The sequence below is a fragment of the Neovison vison genome, chromosome 1 (genome assembly GCF_020171115.1).
Source record: "Neovison vison isolate M4711 chromosome 1, ASM_NN_V1, whole genome shotgun sequence".
Lineage (NCBI taxonomy): Eukaryota > Metazoa > Chordata > Mammalia > Carnivora > Mustelidae > Neogale > Neogale vison.
Window position 1 is genome coordinate 275,373,157 of NC_058091.1, and position 6,506 is coordinate 275,379,662.

Genomic DNA, 6,506 nt, shown 5'->3' on the forward strand with positions numbered 1-6,506 from the left:
TAGATTAACTAGGTAGACTGTGGCATAGTCCTGAAGATAAATGAACACTGAGGGCAAGAAAGAGATGTTTGACTTGAGAGTCTTACCAGGTAGATGGATTTGAAGAGGAATATTCTAAAATCTTCCAAGTTTCTGGATTGAGTTGCTGAGTCATGCCATGATCAAGATGGGTTAACAGGGGAAGAGAAGATGAGTTTGTATTCTATGTGAGGTGCCTCTGGGCATCCAGCTGTTACTGGACAGCTCTGGAGATTTATGTACAGACAGATATGCTGGCTGGTGTTCTAGAGAGGCTAGAAATCATGTTTGGCTGCCATCAGCACACAGATAACAAATCAATTGAGGCCATGGATGTAGTCATCTGGAGAGAGCTTATAATGCAAAGTATTCATGACATGGGGGGCCATGAACCAGCCTCTATATAAATCGTGTGTGTGTATACATACAAATGTGTTACTTCTCCAAGAAGAGCCATACTTTCATCAGGCTCAATCAGATCTGAAAATCCAAAGCTTAAGCAATGGTGCTAAATGAGGAGAGAAGAGGCCAAGGACACAAGCACTGAAAGGAGATGGGGAAGCAGAACCCTCCAAGGTAGCTGGAGAGATGCCAGAGAATGAGTGTGTTGAGGCACAGCACATGGCTCCGGGTCCCACGTGCTGTGTGCACACATGGTGAGTATACAGGATGGTAAAATTCGAAGGGCCCTTCGAAGACCATTTAGTCCAACTCCTTTACCTGCGTACAAGGTGGCAGCTTCAACTTACTGATGGCGAAAAGATGGCTCAAAATTCACTTACCAAAATTCAGAGTTAGGAGTAGTAAAACATGAGCCAGTTTGGGGGTTTTCTGATTCCCACAACGTACAGAATAGTAGTCATGCAACATGAGAACTGGACAGGTCCTCAAGCAATCTTGTGCTCCTCCCCACTTCATTGATGAAAAAATTGAGTTCCTGAAGGATTAATGTACTCACTCAGGACAACAAAGCAAAAAAAAAAAAAAAAAGAAATGCATTTCTTTATGCATTAAGTCCTTCTATAAGGACAGATCCTCTTGTTATAGTTGGGAAAAATTAATGACTGAATCACTCTCCAAATGTAAAGCAATGGTATTCCAAAGCTCACTGGTAACCTATGTGCATTTCTCAGTTGCACTTAAATAATTTAGACACAGAGTAGTATTTTATTAGCATAACAATTTATTATCAGAAATGAAATGACACCTCTAGATCTCAACATATATAGTATCTTACATAATAAACATGAATATATGCTCCCAAAAGAAAAACAGTTGCTATTAACCAACCCCTACCCCTCCCACAACAGGCTGCAACCCATCAACTCATCCCCATCCCATAGGTTAAGCCTGATTTATATGGAATGGCATCAAGGCACTTGCTTTAATTAAAAAAGAGTTATGTGGTATAAAACATGTTCCTAAAGGTTATTAGCTGTGAACAATTTTTTTAAAAGGAGCATTTTACTTTTTTAGGGAACAGACAAAACTGAAAATTTATGTTCATTCATCTGTCTTGATTTGTATATAAAATTGCAAAGGAGACCCAAAAAACATAGTATTTTGTATGGATTGGTTTGTTCCCACTGATTTTTGAGAAATCACAGCAGCATCAGAACTCAAATAGTAATTTCCTAACTGATCTGAATGGAAAAAGCATGAGCTTTCTGATTCCCAGTATCTTATTATTTTAGGGATGGGGGATGAGGAAGAAGGGCAGAGAACTTCCCTAAAGTAAGTTCATTAAAGCTGCAGTTAAAATCCCTTTCTGGCTAAGGCTGCTTGTCTATTTGCCAACTAAAAAGCCTTCAGTTAGAAAATCTTGTCATTGGTATTTTGTAATAAGATTATGATTACCTGGCCTTTTTCAGAGCCATAATTCAAGTCTAACAAAGGTACAAGTTTCCACTGTAGGCTTACAAACATGGTATCTCAAATAAAGGCATTTAGTGTCCTTCATTATTTTAGTTTTCATAACTCAATTTGTCCACATTTTATATCATGAACAGAAAAATAGAATACATACCTAAAAAATCCACTCTTTAGTATATTGCTTATTTAACTTTTCCAACTGTAACATGTTTACTTAAAAAATGTTAGGTGCAAAACACTTTTAAAAATAATAGTCCTTGTCAGGATAAAAATTACCTTATAAAAATAAATCTTCCCCTACTCCCACATCTAAATTCTCCTTCACTAAAGTTACTAACATTTTTTTAAAAAACTAAAATGTACCTTTAACTTACAATATTTCAACAGTATTTTTTTTAACAGTATTTCACGTTAATAATAACAAGCTATGATAAAGCAGTAGGTTTATTATTTTGGCATGTTCCTTTATAGTTTTCACTCTTTTTTTTTTTAAGGATTTTATTTATTTCAAAGAGAGCATGAGCAGAGGGAGAGGCAGAAGGAGAGGGAGAAGCAGACTCTCCACTGAGCAGGCAGCACGACACAGGGTTCATACAGGGCTGGATCCCAGGACCCTGAGATCGTGACCCGAGCCAAAGGCAGACACTTAACTGACTGAGCCACCCAGGCACCCTCCATTATACTTTTCATTCTTGTATTAACACTTGATGATTCCAATCTTGATTATCTAATGAAATCTTAATACAAAAGAAAAAAATCCAAATTAGTTCAATGCCTAAAAGCCTTCTGGATCTAATTTCCTCCTCCTTGCAGTTTTGAAAACCCAGCTTCAAATTAAGGCATCACTAGAACAGATAAAGAAAACAGAGGGAAAAAGAGAGAAACCTCAAAGAACAGAAAAACGAAACAAAGCCTAAACCCTGCTGAGTGGGTTTTTGCCATCTCACTGTGGAATCATTCCCTGAAGAGACCAGGAGCACCCATGCCTCCTTCTTTGCCTCAGTTGCCAGTCTCCTATTCAGACCTCGGTCCAGGCTCAGCTTAGCCCCTCCATAAAGCACCTCCAAGTGCCCCAGGTGCTACCTAGGAGAGTTACTGTATAGCCCACCTACTAGACTGAGTACCACAGTCCCAGGGCCCGGCCCAGGGCTCTAGACCCCTGCACAGGTCTCAGCAAGTATTGAGTTGTTATCTACATGGGTGCAGAAGGAACCTGTAGCTCATCTGTCGCAATACAGAGAGGAAAACAATTCCTTAATAACATTAACAAAGATCCCAGAGCTCAAATTTATCATCGTAACTTCCAGACTCCATTTAAGTTCCCAAGAAATACACTGCGTTTTTCTCACATTTGTATTAAGAGCATGGCTAACACCCAGGCAATGTGTTCTTCAGCGACAAACTGTTAGGAAAGTACGCCTGCAGAGAGTAACTGTTCGTTGAAACATATTCATTAGCATTAAAGTAGTCTAATGAACTCATCTAACATCTTGATACGTGTTTAAAGATCACCATTTATCATACTGGAAATTTACCCAAATTTGGGTTTCGATGACTACTATTGTTTTTTTTTTTTTTTTAAGATTTTATTTATTTATTTGACAGACAGAGATCATAGGTAGGCAGAGCAGCAGGCAGAGAGAGGAAGGGAAGCAGGCTCCTTGCTGAGCAGGATCAGGACCTGCGGAAGGCAGAGGCTTTATTTAACCCACTGAGCCACCCAGGCACCCCTCAATGACTACTATTGTTCAAAAGCTAAGTTGGACTATTCAGATTTCTTTTCCTTTGGTCCCACTCAAAAAAAAAAAAATTTGTCAACTAGACATTTGTTACTTTTACCACCATCATAGGCTACAGTCCCTCAGTCTATGCTCCAGAGTAGGTCAGTTGCAACTTTGCCCCAGCCCTGGGGAACCACATGCTCTTCAGCTCCTTCAGCTTTGGTGAATCTGCCCTCCCTTTCTAGAAACAAAACCCAATTCTGACTCTTGTGTCAAATTAAGGTGTGGCTCCTATTCTTCCTCTCCCTACTGCTGTGTGAGGCTCCAGGGATTGGATCCTACTCAAGTGGGTCCCTCTCCTTTCTCCCCCATTTGGTCTGAGGCTTTTTCAATGGTGTATTCCTTTCACTCCTCTTGAATGTTATCCTTTCTCTTTCTGTGCCCTGGCATACCCCACCCCTCCGGCTCTCAGAGTTTTAACCATCAAGAACGTAGACACTACATTTCAATTAAATGACCACTTGAAGATATTTGGAATTTTATACATTTGTTAATAAGCAATGAGAAAATGCTTCCTTTAGACTCTAAAGTTTAGGGTAAGCAAGATATTTTTGTATCCATAAAGTGTGTAAAGTATCAGCTATTAATTAAAGTCCAAGCCTCGGGCAAGATAAAAAAATGGAAATAATGGTTTTGTTGGTGAGTTAGATTTTGGTTTCAGATTTGATTTCTTTAAATACTAGCAATGAAAAGTGTGTCAGTTTAGAAGGGCCTCAACCCAAGCAGAGAAGTGAGGTATAAATTCTAGTGAAATCTTAAATGTGTTTACAAGTGGATGCCAAAAGTAGATTCTCGTTTGCTTCCTTGGGTCGAAGAGGAACAAACCAGAACACAATTCAAGAATCTGCTAATCGCATGAACTTCCATAATTGTTTATATCCTCATATAGACAGAGAAGTCAGGTCAAAGTCAGATCCTGTTCCTCCATTCCAAGGCATTTTCCAGATTCTTTGGACACTTTTTTTTTTTTTTTTTTGCTGTGCTAGTGTTTGCTAAATTATGGGGTTATCTTGAACATGTATTCATTTACTCTCTCTCACATGGCATTAGACATCTGTAATGGTCTGGATTCAAAGCTGGTTTGGCAGGGTAGTTAAGAGGGATTAAAAACAAACATCTAACCAAGACACTGTGATTTCACTATTATTATTCCTAAAACTGGATAGAAAGGGCAAGTAGTGGCTAAAACCCAAAAAAAGGTAGGAAAAACCCACAAATAACAAATAGCAGTTAATATTTCTGAAATTCTAGACTTAAGTTCTAAAAGGATGTCAAAATTTAGTACTTATTATATTTAACCATGAAGTCAATCACTTCCAAGACAGAAATCTGCCTTTTTGTTTTTGTGGGGTTTTTTTTGAGAAATAGCTTTGTTTGAATAATAGAAAGGCATTTTCCATGTAAACAGATGGGCAGAGTTCTACCAATAGAATAGCAACATTTGGGAGTTTTTGGAGCCAACAAGGAAGCTAGATATGTTTAAAGGTGTCCCACTCCAACAGATGCCCTACACATAGGGTTTGCTTCTCATAAATATTTAAGTTGTTTAGAATGTAGTAGGTTAAAAAATGATTTGCATTTCTGTAATTATTATTTTGCTTGTGTTAGTGTGGCTAAATGTTTCAAGCTCACATAAATTAGTCTCCTAGTCCTAACTTTGGAAAACCTGGGTTGTTGTTTTTTTTGCCTATCAAGGTCCATATACAGAATGATAAGATTTTAATGTCAGACATTCTTCTTTTAAAAAGGAACTATTCCTGTGGCCATAACCTATGGCCAGCTGTCATAAATAATATACAAAGAAGATGGGATGTATGAATATGATGTTTCTAAATCCTCCTGCATAATAGTTTTAGGTAACCCAGAGAGTTAAAAGCTGCCACTGTCGTCCATATTTATTGTACATCAATAAGGTACATGGCAGTAAGCATTAGCTTTGTTTTCAGTAAAACATCTACCAATTAATTATTGATGTTCTTTTGGAAGCATCTTATCACTTCCATGCACTCCTTTCCATTGGTTACAATAAAATATTCCTGCAAGAGTAAATATTCTTCTTCTATTTGAAGAAGTCTGTCAATCCCCAGGGACCCTTGCTAAAATGCCGTGGGAAGGGAAAAAAAATTCACTGCTAAGTAAACAAATCTTAAAGGAAACCATCAATCATTCCTTTTTTCAATCCATCCTTAACAGTGGCCTCAGGCTCATTTAAAATGGCTGTCTAGAATTGTGGAGTCAGCGTTCTACCTCTTACCTGGCAAGCTTGTCGCTGGTAATCCACAGCACTGTAAGACAGGTTCCATGAGAAACACTAAGTGAATGAAAGCTACCAAAGAGCTTAATGGTGGAGAAATACTCAGAAACGGGGAAATACTGAGATCACAGAAAAGACAGGGAGGATTCCTATTATTCTGGCTGATTAAGAAGAAGAGCTCTTCACTTGCGTACTTACCCTAAATATACAGGCAAGATTAAAAACATCCAATGTATCATGAAGAATGCTCTAAGTAACATGAGGCCAGCTGGTAGGATTTCACAAGCCTGCCCAGCCCCCAAACCCCTAATAAGACTGTGCCTGTGGTTCCCTGCCTTAAGGAATGGTGCTCCCCTACACCAAGCCAGAGATGCTACTGATGTCCAGGGAGCCAAGACTGGGAAGAGAGAAGTACAAGTAAGAATAAACCCTTTGCCTCAGAAGTCTCCTGACCTGCTGGTATGAGGGCAGGCACCACACTGTTTCCTTGTCCCCCCTTCTACTCCCTCTCCAAAGAGTCACATCAAATGGGTGCCAGCGCTTCCCACGTCAATGTCAGCTTTACCTCCTGATGCTGAAGG